This window comes from Ambystoma mexicanum, chromosome 8 (genome assembly GCF_040938575.1).
Source record: "Ambystoma mexicanum isolate Mex_15411 chromosome 8, UKY_AmexF1_1, whole genome shotgun sequence".
Taxonomy (NCBI): Eukaryota; Metazoa; Chordata; class Amphibia; order Caudata; family Ambystomatidae; genus Ambystoma; species Ambystoma mexicanum.
Window position 1 is genome coordinate 1,122,606,496 of NC_090929.1, and position 18,742 is coordinate 1,122,625,237.

Consider the following 18,742-nt stretch of genomic DNA (forward strand, 5'->3'; position numbering starts at 1 on the left):
CACCAGTCACGCAAACCTTCTCTTCCATCCACTCATTTCGCTCTCTACAGACATACACCCACCCACCCAGAACATTCAAAAACACACATCACATCACTCCCCATTCACCCACCAGTCACTCACACCTTCTCTTCCATCCACTAATTGCGCTCTCTACACAGGCATACACCCACCCACCCAGAACATTCAAAAACACACATTACATCACTCCCCATTCACCCACCAGTCACTCACACCTTCTCTTCCATCCACTAATTGCGCTCTCTACACAGGCATACACCCACCCACCCAGAACATTCAAAAACACACATCACATCACTTATCATTCACCCACAAGTCACTCACACCTTCTCTTCAATCCACTCATTGCGCTCTCTACAGACATACACCCACCCAGCCAGAACATTCAAAAACACACATCACATCACTTATCATTCACCCACCAGTCACGCAAACCTTCTCTTCCATCCACTCATTGCGCTCTCTACAGACATACACCCACCCACCCAGAACATTCAAAAACACACATCACATCACTCCCCATTCACCCACCAGTCACTCACACCTTCTCTTCCATCCACTAATTGCGCTCTCTACACAGGCATACACCCACCCACCCAGAACATTCAAAAACACACATTACATCGCTAATCATTCACCCACCAGTCACTCACACCTTCTCTTCCATCCACTAATTGCGCTCTCTACACAGGCATACACCCACCCACCCAGAACATTCAAAAACACACATTACATCGCTAATCATTCACCCACCAGTCACTCACACCTTCTCTTCAATCCACTCATTGCGCTCTCTACAGACATACACCCACCCACCCAGAACATTCAAAAACACACATCACATCACTTATCATTCACCCACAAGTCACTCACACCTTCTCTTACATCCCCTCATTGCATTCTCTACACAGAAATACGTCCACCCACCCACCAAGTACATTCAAAAACACACATCACATCACTTCTCGTTCACCCACCAGTCACGCAAACCTTATCTTACAGTCACTCATTGCATTCTCTACACAGGCACACACCCACCCACCCAGAAAACTCAAAAACACACATAAGATCACTTCTCATTTACCCACCCACCAGTCACTCACAACTTCTCTTACATCCACTCATTTCATTGTCTACACAGGCACGCACCCACCCACCCAGAACATTTAAAAAGACACATCAAATCACTTATCATTCACCCACCAGTCACTCACACTTTCTCTTACATGCACCCATTACATTCTCTGCGCACAGGCACACACCCACCAACCCAGAACATTAAAAACACACATAACATCACTTCTCATTCACCTACCATTCACATACATACATCTGACACGCACTTCACATATGCAAAACACACATCATATTACCACAAAAAAAAGCCTTCTTACCTTTTTCTTGCAGCTTTGGTCCGTCCTTCCAGGCCCCCTTGTCTCCTCCATGCTGCTCACAAACAGGAACCAAGAAGCTGTGAGAGCTTCCTGGTTCCTGTATGTGAGCTGCAAGGAAGCCGAGGGAGAAGGGGTTGGAGCTGAACATGGCATATGACATGTGCCACATGTCACAGTCAGCTGCAACCCTTACTGAGTGCCTCCCCGGCCCAGCCTTCACCCTGAGGAGTGAGGACTGTGCCGGGGACCCACCAGACCTGGTGTGGCAGGGGTCCCGTGCACTAGGAGCACCCGTTCTTTTTTGGCAAAAAAGACATCTTTTTAAAAAAATGTGGGGTCGCAAGGGGGTCCCAGAGATTGCAACTGTGGCCCACAGGGGTCGCAGTTGCGACCCCATTGTGATCCCCAAGTGACATCCCTGAAGTCAAGGAGTACTTTCTGGGAAGTAAGAGAGAGAGAATGGAATAGAAGGAATGCTTAAAGGAACTAGAGAAAAGGAGAGCTTTTCAGTGACAACATAACAATGCACACCACTTTAAGAAGGAAGCGAGAGGTACCAGATGGGAAATAAGAGGCTGTAATAGTGGTAATAGTGTGGAAATGATACAGGAATACAGAGAGAAACTGAGTCAAGAGACGGAGTTGGAAAGGATTACTGGAGAGATGTCAAGAGAGGGAGACCAAAAAGAGGGATAGAATTGGGTCCACGCGCGCATTCTCCAGCGTTCATAGGGAAGTGCGCATTGAAGTACGCAGGTTCGCTCTTTGCTGCACAGCTGCCAGGTGTCTCCACTGCTCACAGTCTCTTGTGACCTTCACGCGAGCACGCATGTGGTCCAGTGCGTTGTTACTTTTACAATTGCTCTGCGCGATTCCCCCTACACACTGAACGAACTGGTAATGTCTCTTAAGCTAATTATTTGAATAGCCGGGCGGTAGAATTAGCTACCATCTTTTTGCAGCCCGCTTTTTCTGGGCCAATATGGATGTTTGGGAAAGTTCACAGAGCTGTTGAAGGTGCAGGTTGTTCCAGACCTGGGTCATTCTCACGGTTGTGTAAATATCATTATCTCCACACGACCGAGCGTGAACTGAGCATTCCTTGCCTCGTTTGATATTCTGGCACACCACGGAGCGCGGAAGGAGCGTGTATTTAGCTAATTGGGATCGCACTCTGCCTCAGCCCGCTGGATTTGATTGTTCACGTGTTGCGCAGTGAAATTCAGCTTTACTTGGTTTCCTGTCTTTGTTTCCCTTCAACTTAGAATGGGAGCACAGGCCCCGGCAGTCTCCAAAAAGTGATCCCACCAAGCCACGGCGGGTGCATATCCCGCCACAGAGCCACAAATACTTCTTCGTATATAAACTGTGGCAGCCTCCAGCTTTTTCACTCAACATTATCAACTGATAAATGCGTGCCTGCTCCTGCCACACACTTAGCTTGCCAAGAGCAGACACATACCAACATTCACGCCTTCATTCATCACTCTTCCTCTTTCAAAACTGAGCAACTTTTCTATTCACTGCATGAGTTGTGTGATTTGGGAGCAACAGAGCAGACGTCTGTTTGCAAGGAATCGGGTGTAGCATCAGCTGAAGCTAAGGACCATCTGCCCGACAATGGTGGGAACGACATAGTGTCTGACGTCTCCATGTTGGCACCAGCAGTTATGGCAGAGTTAGGCAAACGAGTTAGACTTTCAATAAGTCCTCCTACACCTAGATCCTTGCTACTTCGATCGATAGACGAAATTTGTCTTTTTAAGAACACAAATCCCTTGCTCTCATTAACTATATTGGTTGACAATCATGTCTCTGTCCTACCCGCAGCCAGTTCTCCCATTTTACACTCTTAACAATCGTCATCACGAGTTTCGCACATCTAACCATGAAATGGAAGAGGTGCCACATCCCACCAAAAAAGAGTGTATACAGTTTAATGTCCGGAGACTTTCTGGTCTCAATTCACCTGCACCCAGCATTAACTTATCACATGATCTGAACTTTCCTGACATGAACTCCTTTCCTGTTTTGACAGTATTCTAAACTTGTTGGATAAAGGTCACAAGGTTGCTCACAATGAGACTCGTGAAATTAAGACTTCTCTGTCTGAGATACTTGCCAAAATGTACAAACTAGAGGGCTTTATCTTTGTACAAGAGAACAGATCAAATACAATATTTGAAAAGAAATTCGAATCCCAACAAGTATGTTATACTTCTAGAACTTGCCAAAGTGATAAGTCAAGTCTCCACACAATCATCTCAAACCACGGTTTCACATTCTTCACAACTGCATCCAACATTGTTGAGAGAGAATATCATCGGGATCCCTAATCATTTCTCCGATGATACATTTCAACTTAAAGGGATACTCTAGTAAAAAATTTTATTTCAAAAATAGATAGGCCACATTAAAAAAAAAATACTAGCATCCTCCGTTTTAAAACTTCCTATGTAAAATTTTGAGATATTTAAGCTCAAAAGCAAGCACAAGGGCGCCGCCATTTTGTGAAATGGAGGCCCTCCTGTGCTGGCTTTTGCGGCACTAATGAAGGAAAAGCCAGCCAGCTGTAGTAAACAAAGTCTACCGCTGGGTGGCTTTCCCTTCATTAGTGCCGGGACTCGGAGGACGCGGATCGGAGACCAGAGCAGGAAAGCTGCAGCTGAATCTCGGTAAGTGCTATTTATTTTTTTTACAAAAAATAAGCACTAGCTGTGTTTTTTTTTCTAAGTTTTCCGGGCTGGAGGAGCCCGGAAAACTTAGAAATAAAACTGCAGCTTTAAAAACGTTGTATTTATGTTTGCGGTCGCTTTTGAAGCGACCGCAAACATAAATACAACGTTATTGTGTTGGAAAACGCTGCCCGAGAGCCCCAAATGGAAAAGCAGATTCAGGCAGACACAACGCGGCATTGCAGAAAACAACCGCGTTGTGTCTGCCTGAATCTCCCCACGGGGAGCCCGAGAGCCCCAAATGGAAAAGAAGATTCAGGCAGACAACGTAGCATTTCCCATTTGGGGCTCTCGGGCTCCCCACGGGGAGCCCGAGAGCCCCAAATGGGAAATCAGCTGTAGGCAGAAATACTACGCGGCATGTAAACATAACCGCGTGTGTTTCTGCTTGCTGTGGCTTTCACTTTGGGTCTCCGGTGCTCCCAAGGGAGCACCGGAGACCCAAAGTGATAGCCACAGCAGGCAGAAACACACGCGGTTGTGTTGGAAAACGCTGCGGTTTTTCGTTCCAAGTTTCTCAGGCTCCTCCGAGCCGGAGGAGCCTGAGAAACTTGGAACGAAAAACCGCAGCGTTTTCCAACACAACGTTGTATTTATGTTTGCGGTCGCTTCAAAAGCGACCGCAAACATAAATACGTTTTTAAAGCTGCGGTTTTATTTCTAAGTTTTCCGGGCTCCTCCAGCCCGGAAAACTTAGAAAAAAAACCGCAGCTAGTGCTTATTTTTTGTAAAAAAAATAAATAGCACTTACCGAGATTCAGCTGCAGCTTTCCTGCTCTGGTCTCCGGTCCGCGTCCTCCGAGTCCCGGCACTAATGAAGGGAAAGCCACCCAGCGGTAGACTTTGTTTACTACAGCTGGCTCGCTTTTCCTTCATTAGTGCCGCAAAAGCCAGCACAGGAGGGCCTCCATTTCACAAAATGGCGGCCCCCCTGTGCTTGCTTTTTCGAATTTTGAGCTTGAATAGCTCAAAATTTTACATAGGAGGTTTTAAAACGGAGGATGCTAGTATTTTTTTTTTAATGTGGCCTATCTATTTTTGAAATAAAATTTTTTACTAGAGTATCCCTTTAACACCAAGGACTTACGGGAAACTGTTAATTCCAACCTTGCCAAAATTGTAGAACTTGAATGAAATCTTAAAGTAATATTGGACTCAGTGGGGTGTGGTTCCAGGTTTGGAACTCAGGAATCACAAACAAATGAAGAATTCATAGACTATGATCTTGACGCTCCAAATAGTCTTGCTCCCCTAACAGATATGATGGAAAAAATAGACAATCACAATCCGTTAAACAAATCCCCTCCTGCTTCCACTTCTCACCGATCTGTGACACTTGAGGTCTTTTTATCTCGAAGAATCAAACACAGATACCAAAGGGCCAAGAAAAGAAGAGCAAACAGAACTAAGCTAACTGACCTGCCCCTAAAAAAAAATCTTAAAATCAGCCAATGTGTAAAATTACGTGTCACAACTCCTCGGTTAAGAACATATTCAATCTGTCTACAGCGGATGAGATGATAGATCTAAATCAACTAAATGAAGAAACTAAAAACTACTTACAGGAAAACTCAGACGGGTCTACTAAACAGTCTGAATCTGATGCAATGATCAAACGGAGAAAAAAAACAAGCTGATAGAGGTAATTCTTCCAATGCAATAGGCCCTATCCTGAATTCACAGTTGTGTAATTTATCAGTCGACTCGATGACATTACCAAATTGATTTCTCAACGGGGGTAATGGTACGAAACATACTATGCTGTCTAACCTTCTCCCCGTTAGGGGAAAAGCAAAAGCATGCGGTATTCCTCCACCTGCAGGCATCTCTGTGTCTTCTACTGACAAAGTTAGCACTTCAGAGGAAACAATTTCTCAACCAAATATGAACACAATCATTGTAGATGAATTGTATCCTCAAATGAACATGAGCTGTCCTGATAATGAAAGAAAAGTCTATTCCACACAAAATGCACCACGTAAAGTTTGGTTGCCTTGGATATGCCAAATTCCATCTCTTCAAATCCCCAGACTTCGAAAAGTATTGGCTGGTAGAGTGACATTAAAATCAATGGAACCGAGAGAATAAATTGATCCTTTATTCTCAACATCTTTAAACAAATTCCATCTTTGAGGATACTGAACTCTGATGACATTGATTGGGTGACATTGTTCCTGAAAAATGACAACCGCATGATATGTCAACTTCACTCCCTTATTATCACTAAGTTATTTTGGGAACACCATATTGATCTTTTGTTATTGGGTCCGCACATTACTCTGTTGAACTCTAAAGAAGAATCTCAGGCGTTCATTGAGACTCATGATAAAGCGACTGAGGTTCTTAAGACAAACCTGTCAAATAAAACTACCTTGACACCACCAAATGAAAATATGCTTAAACGACTATCTTCCCTGGCAAGTGCTGGGTAGATCCTTTGATGAAAACGGTTTTAACTCTTAAGCAGGGGAATCCCCAATCCTAGCACAGCTGTGGTGAGGATTACATCATGGCATTCCTGCAGTTTTAAGAATATGTATGCTTGGTTCAACTCTTTTGAAACACTCAATAAACCTACGATTATTCTTATACAGGAAACCATGAAGCTTCAACATTTCCTCTTAAAAGGCTACACTACCTATACCTCATTAGCTAAAGTGGGCTCGGTTGGTAGACCAACTGGGGGGCTCGCAGTTTGATAAACAACAACATAAAAGCTAATACTAAACTGATTTCATCTTCCGATGAGTTGTTGGCCATAGAATTAACTTTACAGGAGATGGAAAATAACACCTTTCTCATTATCATTCTTTATTGGAATCCAATGAAGGTTGGCTTAGATGTGATTCTGGAAAAACGTGCTAAAATTCTTAAGGATGCCATCCATCACAATCCCGATTGTTTGGTTGTTATTGGTGGCGACTTCAACTGTAATTGCGCAAGTGGTGCCTTGTCTTGTCTAACCATGCAAAGCTCCTTAAAGCATGATTCGACCTTCTTCTTGGAATGGGATATCCATATGGTGGAATTTGAAGAAGGTGACCTCAATATCACCTGGCAAAGAGGGAACCTTAAATCTCACATAATTACTTTTATGTTTCTGCCCATTTAGTAAATAGATGTGAAAATCTGATGATATTCAATCCTCATCTAGGAGATCATATGATCATTAAACTCAATGTTAATCACACACGTTGGACAAATGAAATAGAGCCTGTTCTTTCGCTACTATAAGCTGAGCGTTCAGGAATCTCTCTTCAGTGGAATAATAAACTATGTCATCATTTTATTTCTACACTTAGGAGTCATCTAATGATTAGGGAGGGTGCATACACCTGTGAGATAGATCTTCACCAAGCTGAGAATTCCATCAACTACACTATTAGAAGTGTTCTTGATGAATTTGCCAAATACCCTCAGGGGAATTCTACACATAAAAAACACACAAACAACTTAGATGTTGCATTTTCTAAAAGGACCAAAAACAAAAAACTTAGGAAACTTTTAGCATGCCGACTTCCAGTTGAACAATATATGCAGTGCAAAAAGCAAATTATTCAAATTCACATTGCTCAAATTATGAACCTATTGCTTTCATTAATGCTTCCTCTAAGGTTTTTCCATTCTAATTCTTAACAACTTGGAAACATTTCTTCAGGCCAACAATACATTGTCGCGCTTTCAAAATAGAGTTTCGTAAAAGTATGGGCATTGCATTAAATGCAACCATCCTGTCTCACCTTCTCAAAACAGTTAAAAAATCAACAAGTGGGCCTATATTCATGGCATCGTTCGACATGACCTCGGCTTTCAACTGTGTCATTTGTGCTCTTTTATGGCAGAAAATGGCAATGTAGGGTATCTCTCCTACCATTGTCTTGCTAATCTTGATGCTTCATCAAAACACCAGTTACTGTGTGCGCATTAACCAATAAGGTGCATTAACGGACGCAATTCCAACGTCCATAGGGGTTAAGCAGGGTTGTAAATTAGCTTCAACCCTGTTTAATCTCTATTTGTGTGATCCTGTTGACTTATGGAGTGATAGCAACACTTTCCCTGTTAGATTGGGTACATCATGCATTACTTGGATGGCGTTTGCCAATGAGTTAATATTGTTCGATAAAACCTCATTTGGGCTTCAGCGCAAACTTCAGGTTTTCATGGCATACTCTCATAAATGTAATCTACATCCTAATGCTGAAAAATCTAAGATAGTAGTCTTAGCTGGTAGAAAGAAAATCAAAACTATGAGGTGGATGATGGATGGTGGAGCAGTGAAACGTGTGTTTCAACTGCGCTACCTCGGTTATAACTTGTGTGGCATTTCTTCCACCAGTATGTGGAGAAAATCACTCATTCTTAAACTTAGACCACTTCTTTCCCAAAAGAAAGTGCTGTACAAAAAATACTGTAAATTCTCTCTTATTCCAGCCATAGAATGTAACACTCTAAAAGTTGAATACATCTTACTCTATGGACTTGATATGTGCCTGTTGGACATGGGTGAATTTCTAAATCAACTGCAAGGTCGTATTTGGAAAGCTACTTTGGCCCTCTCCAAAACACTGCCAACACCAATTGTTAGTCATGAACTAGGAAAAAATTTGTTATCTTCCAAAAATCATTGGAGATTACTAAATAACTACTCCAAATTGATTAACCCTCGGAGAAACTCGCTATATGAAGTTGTAGGTCACATGCTAAGTGATTACTCTCCACCAACCCAGATCCAATTTCGTGATAGAATGCAACACATATTGGTAATGATTCGCGTCAAGGAAAAAGAATTGACTGATTTCACGACCAGGAAATAAAAAAAATAAAGCTTTATTGCTTTGATTGGTTGTGTACCACTGATTCATTAAGTAAATATAGTTTTCACCAGTAATATGCTCGTTTTATAAGAAAAAAAGCCACACATTGTGTATATCTGCAGTGCTTTCCATGTGAAAAAGCACAGGATTTGTACATGAGATTTAAATTTAATCTGTTCCATACCAGATAGCGGACGAAACATTGGGACAAAAGAGAGCTCGAGGGATCAGACATCAGGTGTCGATTTTGCTCTGAAGCAAATGTAGTAAAAACACTCCAACATCGTGTCATCACATGTTCTTTTTTTCGAATCACATATGTTAATGTTCATGTTAAAGGATATTTGTACCATGCACTATCACCACTGTAGTGGTCCCATGGTGCTTTGGCGGATCTGAAAAAGGAAAAGGGGGTGGGGGTAAAGTTAGTGGGAGCGAGCGGGATGAGTGCAAGAGAACAGTGATGTGCTTTTGGCAGTTTCAGCTCGGTTAACACTGTTCGCTGAGCTTGGGGTGATTTACTGTTCGGTAGCCATCGTGTGCTGTTGTGCAAAGCTATGTGTGGTTTGTTTTGTTGTTGCGGTGTAGTGAAGTTTGTGCAGTTTGTTGCGCTTTAATGTTCTGGTTTTGTTTGGTTAGAGTTTGAGGGGTGTATGCAGAGGGGTTAGATTGTTAGTGGGGTTATTGCCCTCGCTATATAGAGGTGATGTGTGCTCAATTTCTACGTTCTCTCTAGGTGTGGCTCATGAATATCTCTGCAATTCTATCTAAATCCGGCCCTGGCTAACATTCACAGTCCATTCTATGTATGACTCATGCCCAATATTCACTATTGTATCCAGCTGTGGTGTTGACCTACCTTCGAGCCTGTCTACATGCAAATCTAGCAAGCATATAGGATTCTATCTAAATATAGCATTGTTAATATTCCCAGTGCAGTCTAGGTGTGGCAGTTGCTCACACTCGCTATACCATCCAGATGTGGCACTGGCCGGCATCCACGAACCTCCCCTGATGCGACGCAGGCCAACGTTTACAATTCTATCCAAGCGTGGCGCTTGCCAGCATTCACACTTCTATTTAAGTGTGGGATTGCTAATCTTCAAAATTCCTATCTTTATGCAACGTAGGTTAATGTTTACCATTCTAACTAAATATGGTATTGCTATCATTCACAATTTTGCATAGGTCAGGCGCCGGCTAATATTCACAATTCTGTCTAAATGTGGTAGCATTCATGGAGTGGGTGAGGTTGTTGGATAGTGTTGGGCATGTGTACTGATTTCTGTCCACATGAGGTTGTCGCTTGTGTTCTGTTCTGCCTGGTGTCGTTTCTCTTGTTCTTGTAGGGGTTTCCCTTAGTCGTTTCTTGGTGTTGCCTGTGTCATCATATATTCTGTCAGTCTGTTTTCTGTGTTTCCTGTTTGATTGTTTGGTTGTTTCAATTTGGTTCCGAGGTGTTGAAGAGCCAGGTTTTTTGTAGTTTTCTAAATTGTAGGTGGTCTTTGGTGTTTCTTATTTCTTTTGGGATGTTGTTCCAGGTTTTTGCGGCCAGGTGGGAGAAGGAGGAGTCCCCTAGTCAAGTTTTCCAGTAAATATAATGTTGGTGACACTAGCTTCCCAAGAAACTTGCTCTGGACGAGATGCATGTGGGGTGAAACATGTTTCTTTGATCATCTCGCTCATCAACTTCCTAACTGTAATTAATAAAGAATTGATGCCAAAAGAAATGCAATAATAATGATGGTGCTTGAATGTGGAGTCTCTGTATATAAATTACTTGTATTTCTGCATTAACTCTTTACGCTGTGGTCCTGAACCCATACTCATTTAACTTTTGGCACATGTGTTGTTTTGCACATTGTTTCATGGCACTTTGTGATCATTAATTAGGCTTTATGATGAATTTTAACATGTTTCTTTGTTGATCTTGCTTATCTGTCTTTTAACCTTAGTCACTAAGGAATTGATGCCAACTGACATTTAACAGGAATGATGATGCTTAAATGTGTATCCCCTGTATTCAAACTACTTGGATTTTGGTACTCAACTCTTGTGCTGTGGGCTTAAGCACACATTTTATAGCGTCTTTGCACATGTGTTGTTTTGCACACTGCATCATGGCAATCTGTGGCAAACATGTTGGTCCTAAGAGGAATTTTTATATATTGGTTTTAGCTAAAAGTACGTATATGGAAATGTTAATATATTATTTTAGCTCTGATCTTATTTCAAGTTGATAATCTTCTTTTGTAAAGGTTTTTTGAATAAACCATATGCAATAAAAAAAGAAAAACATTAAAAAAGGATTTCAGGACAAGGAAAGTTAAAGGTATTGGTAGAAGAGTGAGAAAGAAGTGAAAAGTCTAGCATGGCGCACAGAACCCAATCATCGAGGCATTAAAGAAGAAAGTGACAGGTCTAAGAACAGGGAGCTTGCGTAGGACCACATTTTTCCAGAAGAGAGCATAACACTGAGAGGAGGCTTGAGACAGTAATGTCATGTGGTGGAGCAGGAAGGAAGACTAGGAAGAGAAAGGAGGTGAAGGAAGCAGGTCCAGGAGAACGTCTTTAGGTAAGAAGTGGACAGGTAGGATCAGGGCCACATTTCTCAATCAAGTCCCAACAGGGTCAGCAAGACCTCCCATCAAGGAAAAGACCAAGCAATAAACTGTAAAACAACTAAGGAGGCAAAGGTCTGCAAGCTTTCAAAATACGGTTTGCTCGAGAGCCATGGTAGTGTGGCAAAGGATTACCAGTGAGACAAGGAGAGAGCCTACCTCTGCATGGGTACAAGAGGAGGAAAGGAGACAGAATCCTTGAAGAGACATGTAGAATACTTTTGTTTGGACATTGGAGAATTGTGTATTGACCTTAGGGTTTTCGTTACAACTGCAATTGGGAATTTTGTGTTCGACTTTTGGATCCATGGATATTGCCATAACAGCACCCTTTGTGCAAGGAAGAATATCCCTATCCTTTTGAGTTATTGACAGACACTTTGGGAACATTATCCAGCACCTTACCTTTTGCTGCGACAATCATCCAAACACATTTATTATTTAGCTTGGCAAAACATCCGGACACTTTTTATTTTTCAAAACTGTTAATAAATACTTAAGTCATATCCTTTTGTCCATCTCCATTATTGAGAACACAGGTGATGCAGTGGTGAGTACGCATGATGGGGCGTCGCCACAGGATACACTTTCCTATGTTAACATGTTTTTATACTGGGCCATATCAATACCATAGAAGTTTCAGAGCACCTAGTCCTGTCTGTAGGATGACGTTTTGTGCCACCGCAAGGGATTTTTAGACCTTAGTTTGCTAGGGCGACTATCAAAGTTAGCACGTAAATAGGTAATTTTATTATTATTAACAAACAGCGGGTGACTGCAACACTCCATCAAGAAAAACAGTAAATGTACAGCACATGGTTAAGCATATGACTAAATACAAACAGAATAAGAACAGATTAAAATAAAGATAACAAAACAAAAACAACAAAAGAAATGAACTCTCCTGGCATGTTAACTCCGAGATGCTCACGGTGGCTTATATTCGGATGGATGGAACATATTGAAGACAAGCACTTTCCAAGACTCATAGGAGTCCCCAAGAGTTTCATCCAAACAACGTAATGATCTAGCCCACACCTTAGTCCCAGCTTCACTCCAAGTTTAAAGCTTGCCGAACCACTGTTTGTATTGTGCGCACCCTCGCTGACGTCCAGGGCATGGCAACGCGATGTTTAGCAAGAATGCAAGCTAGATCCATAAATCTAATGATATGTTTATATTTGCCATTCCTGGGGTATGTGCTGAGGAGGCATTGCGTCGGCCCGCAATTGTATCTAGTAACACCTGCTGCTTTGCAAGCCTGTTTGATGCAAGACCAAAAACCTTGCACTTTTAAACATTTCCAAAACATGTGGATTAGATCTGCATCATCTTGATAACAGCAGGGGCAGGTTGAGTGTTTGTGTTTGTTGAATTTAGCGGCTCTACTAGGGGTCATGTATGTATGATGGAGCACATTTATTTGAATTAGTTTGAAACAAGCATTCCGGGACACATTTTGTAGGAAAACTGAGCATCCTTTCCCCACTCCTGTTCCGTAATTACAGATCCCAGGTCTAATTCCCAACGCGACTTCAGTTTTAGATTCAGAGCTGCCATATAATCTGGACACTGACCTCCAACCGTCCTCTAAGGCATACATTAACGTGAATAGCTCAGTCTCTTCCGGCTCATCAGGCCACCCGCTCCACCTACGTCTAGCCACACCCGCCACTTTCATGTACTGTAGGAATTGCCCCTTGGGCAGACCAGTTTGTTGGGCTAGGCTGTCATTTATGTACGTATCTCCCCACGTGGAAATACCCGTTCCTCCCAGTGCCTTGCCACCTTAAGATCATCCCTATGCATGCTCACATCAGTCACTAACGGGACATTGGCTGAGAAGGGACTGTGTATTCAAATTAGTTTTCATGCCCCGGACCATATCTTCCTGCCCAGTCCACTAGTAGCCATAAGGAATTCATGCAGTTGACCGGGAGCCACAGCATGTCATGAAGGCAGGCCGGGGCCACCAAGTGTTTTAGTAGCAGCGTTTCAGAAGTGATGTCATCCGATAACCATTTCATTACAAAGCTTAGCTGGGCTGCCAGGTAATACAATTCCAACTTGGGTAGTTGCATACTGCGTACTGTGCATTTGTGCTTACCTGAACTAGCCTACTGCATTTTGTGTGCATTTGTGTTTACTAGCACGTTGCATTTACTAGCCCACTGCACCAACTCAAATTAGCCACTTTATTCAGGCACCTTAATAATAATTTAGCATTTATATAGCGCTAGGAACCCTCAGGTATCTGAGCACTGCTTATTATTACCCACAGTGTGTGGTGCTCATTTATTGACCTCAGAAGGATGAAAGGTTGACTTTGGCCCCGCCGGGATTCAAACCTGCATTAGAAAGCTCTGCACGGATGTCAAAGTGAGCGCTCTACTCACTGTGCCACTTGACCAGCTTAGTCGAACTAGCCTATTGCAGCTGTGTGCATTTGTGTTTACCTGAACTAGCCTACTGCATTTTGTGTGCATTTGTGTTTACTAGCCCATTGCATTTACTAGGCCATTGCACCAACTCAAATTAGCCATTGTATTCATGCTTATCCTGCCCTCGGCACCTTTATCGAACTAGCCTACTGCATCTTCTTGTGCATTTGTGCCTACCTACCTACCACACCCAAGGCAACCTAGGCCACAATGCTGCCGCCCAAAGTGAAACGGCCTACTTTATACCAACTGAACTAGCCTAATGTATTCTTGTGAAGTAGCCTACTGTATTCTAGCAAACTAACCTACTGTTTACTAATTGAACTAGCCTACAGTTCCCAAAAAGTACCAGCCTACTGTATTCTACGTGAACAAGCCTTCTGCTCCCAAAGTAAGCCAGCCTACTGTATACTAATTGAACTAGCCTACTGTACTCCGTAGCACCTTCTTAGTCCATACACAGAACTGAGCTTGCCTCTGCTCCACTGTCTAACTATCACACTGAGACGCCCCCGCTTTTATGGTCTACCTTTACAGTGTCACCCTAACTATGGCAAACTTCCTCCCGCTCCTCAACGCACTCTTACCACCTGACGTCCTTCCTCCATTACAACCACTTCCTCTGCCGCAATCACCACATAACTATGAAGAGTCCACAGACCGCAACAATGGCAGAATAGTCCCCTCACCCAACTCCTCTCTCAGCCCAGCTGAATGGATCCATCTCTTTGCATCACCACCCTCACTGTGGACACCCTTTCTAGTGAAGGCAAGGAACCTAAGACTATGTTCCCGGATCCCCCAATGTAAGACACCTCACAGGAGAGACCAACAAATCTGCATACCTAAGCCTACACTCACCAACCCAACTCCCCGACCACCCAATACGCCCAAAGTACCTGAAACACCCAGCCTAGCTAAACAACCCAAAAAACCTATCATTAAAGGCGCACTCATTAATGCCCAATCTCTGGTCGCCCATGCGCTAGACATTGCAGACCTAATTTCTAGCAATGACCTCCACTTCCTGGCAATCACTGAGACCTGGTGGCATCAGGCAGCTGGCCCAGCATTATCACTAGCCATCCCAGATGACTACTCAATAATAAGAAAAGATAGAGAGGACAGCAAAGGAGGCGGAGTAGCATTCATTGCTAAAATGTCCTTAGGCCTCAGAGCCACCCCTGCTGCCAGCCTGCCCTCAACGGAACTACTGTCAGTCAAGATCCCTCCAGCATCATCCCAAACTATCCTCATGCACCTCTTCTACCACCCCCCAGGACATATCTTATCTTTTGAGGAAGATATCTCTGACTTACTGACTAATAATACCAAACCAGGATCCCAAATAATGCTGCTTGGTGACTTTAACTTAGGCCTCCTTGATCCTAACGACCTCAATGCCTCATCCTTGGAAAATTCAATTTCCCAGCTCGGCTTGAACCATCGCGTCACAACCCCGATGCATAACAAAGGCTTTGGATTGGTTGGCAGACTTCAACTGCTCTACCACCATCCTTCAAAATGGACCCACTGCCTGGTCAGACCATCATTTCATTTCCTTCACCATCCAGGGGAATGCACCTAACACACATACTCCCCACATTGCCCCGCAAGTCCTTGCTAGAAACAACCAAAACTTGATGCTCCAAAACATCCTCTGATTCAGAATATCCTAGATCCAGCCAACTACAAGGACTTGGACTCAAACAAGCTAGTTGACCTTTACAACAACACAATTGAGGCTGCTGTGAACAGCATCACCCCCATTAAACTTTCCAAAGCCAAACCACTAGCCCACCCTAACAAATGGTTTACCCCTTAACTAAAAATCCTCCGGAACACCAAAAGAGCAGCAGAATCCACCTGGAGAAAGTCGCCTAACCCCACTAACAAGGCGCTATTCACCTCAGTTGCCTTTTCTTACAAATCCGCTATTCTCAACGCAAAAAAAAGGTAACTTATGACAACCGAATTCTCAATGCCAAATCCCAAACTAAAGAGCTCTTCAGTATTCTCAGGTAACTTGAGTCCCCAGCACCACCATCAGATACCTGTCTGAAAGACGCAGGTTGGTGCGCTAATATACAGAAAGCGCTTGCAGACAAAATTGATATGCTCCAATCTAAAATTGAGCAAAAAAAGAACAGCTTGGCCAAGAACTCCAAACCCACACCCCGCCAACTCTCAGCACCCCTGTCTGGCCACCTTTCTCCTTCTGTCCGGTCTCGAGCAAAGAAGTGGAAAAGATCATAAAAAGCCTAAAACCCTCCAGATGCCAAGGAGATCTTTGCCCAGCAGCAATCATTCAGGAAGGTGCCACGGACCTGGCCCCTTTCATCTCAGCATTAATCAACTCTTCCTTCGAGACCAGTACAGTACCTAACAACCTTAAGGAGGCATGGGTTATGCCCCTCTTGAAAAAGCCCAACCTAGACTCTAATACTCCTACTATCTATAGGCCCATCACCACCGATCCCTACAACCTAAAGATTCTAGACAGAGTGGCCTACCTACAAATCCAGAAACACCTGGAGGATTACAACTAACTGGGCCTTACATAATCAGTCTTTAGGTCAAGACATGGAATGGAAACAGCCATCCTGGACCTTAAAATCCAAATGGAAGAGGCTAAGGACAATGGTAAGCTTGCCATGCTCCTGCTGTTAAACTTATCGGCAGCATTCGATCTTGTCGATCATAAGATCCTCACTGATCACTTGTCCACAGCAGCTACCTTCTCTAGCAACACCTCTACCTGGATACAATCATTCCTGTCCAATCGCACTACTAGGGTCTTCGCACCATCTGCCTCAGCGGACCCAATTCCCATCCACTGCGGCGTACCGCAAGGCTCATGCATCTCGCTAATGCTCTACAACATCTTTAATAAGCTCCTCTTTGACCGTCTGGATAACCTGGGTGTCACATACATGAACTACACCGATGACACCCAGGCTCTCATCAAGCTCTCAGGGTGCTATGAAGAAGATTCTAAACGATTAACGAGATATACTTGGAAATCCAGGCATGGATGGCAGACCACAGCCTGTGCCTCAATGACGAAAAAACCGAGCTCTTGATCGTCGGCATGCAAACACGCCTTAACAAACTAGACGCTCGCTATGCATCCATCAACATCGATGGAAACCCGATCAAAACATTTGGGGTATACCTAGACTCTACCCTCTCTCTCAAGAAGAAAGTGAATGCCACTGCCTCCTCCACGGCCTACACTAACAAAGTAATTAACGCCTGCAAGTCATACCTTTCGCCGAGTAGTTGCATTACCTTCGCCAGGGCACTAGTGTTATCCAAGATTGACTACTGTAACACCCTATAACTAAGCACCTCAGAAAGGAACCTCAACAAACTCCAGGTCCTTCAAAATAATGCCTTTAGATCTGCATTAAGCATACCGAAATCTACGCACATCACTAGCTTTAGACAGGACGCCGACTGGCTACCAGTACGGGATAGAATTGCACTCTGCACGCTCAACCTAACCCACAAATGCCTCTCAAATTCTGCCCCAATTGCCTGGCAGACAAAGTCAACAAACACCAAACAACTAGACCGACTAGAACCGTGTACTCACATTGCCTTGCCGTTCCTAGATTCCTCTTAAAAAGAGCGGGGGAGCGAGCTTCCCTGTGTTAGCCGCCAAACAGTGGAATGCCCTACCCCTCAGCCTTAGAATGCAACCCACATTCTGGACCTTTAGAGCCAAGGTAAAGGGCTGGCACTTCGGTAAGAAACAGGAGTGATCAGCTTTCTCACCTTGCATTCACCCTGCATCCACTGGCCTGCTTATTTTCTTTATGTCGTCGTTACACGAGCAACCTGATATTGTAAACTGACTTTTCCATATCTCGACCCCCATGTAACCATGGCCGACCTGCACTTATTTTTGCTACTGTTATTATTCTTTTTGTTGTTGTCTAAACTGTCTGTAACTCTTGCATAAGCCTTGGGCGCCGTTACCTGAGGGTTCGGTGCACGGTACAAATAAAGGAACTAAACTAAACTAAACTAAACTGCCTTCTTTATAAGGCAGGCATAACACTGTAAGAGCAAGCTTCTGTCGGGTTGGGTCCCATAGAAACCCTCTAATCAATGTGTGTAATAAGTGAAAAAAGGGGGCTTTGATATAGTAATGAACATTTGTGAAGTAATACAGAAATCTAGGGAGGACAATCATTTTGATGATTGCAATTATATCCATGAGGGAAAGCGGAGATCGGGACCCAAAAGGACATCGATTTTTTTTAAGACCCCTCACGACCCCAATGCTGTTGAGGGTGTGTGTTTCTTCCAGTGTATGCATGACTTGAATACCCAAATATCTAAAGGAGCACACCTCCCACGGGATTCCCGGGTCTGGTAAGGTGGTTTTACTCACCCCAAGAAAGCCGGCAAGGGGAAAAGACAGGACTTGTTTCTATTGAAAGAAATCCCAGAAAGTGTTGTGAAGTTGTCCAATAAGTCCAGAATCATTGATAGGTTGTGTTGTGGTTCACACAAGTAGAGCAAGACATCAGCATATAGCGACACAAGGTGTCTAGAACCAAACACCATAATACCTTTATCCAAGTATTCTTGGCACAGGTAGACCACCTGGGCTTCCAGAGCCAATATATATGGCATGGGTTATAACAGACAACCTTAGCGTGTCCCCCGTTGAATATTCTATGCTCTAGATATTTGTCTACC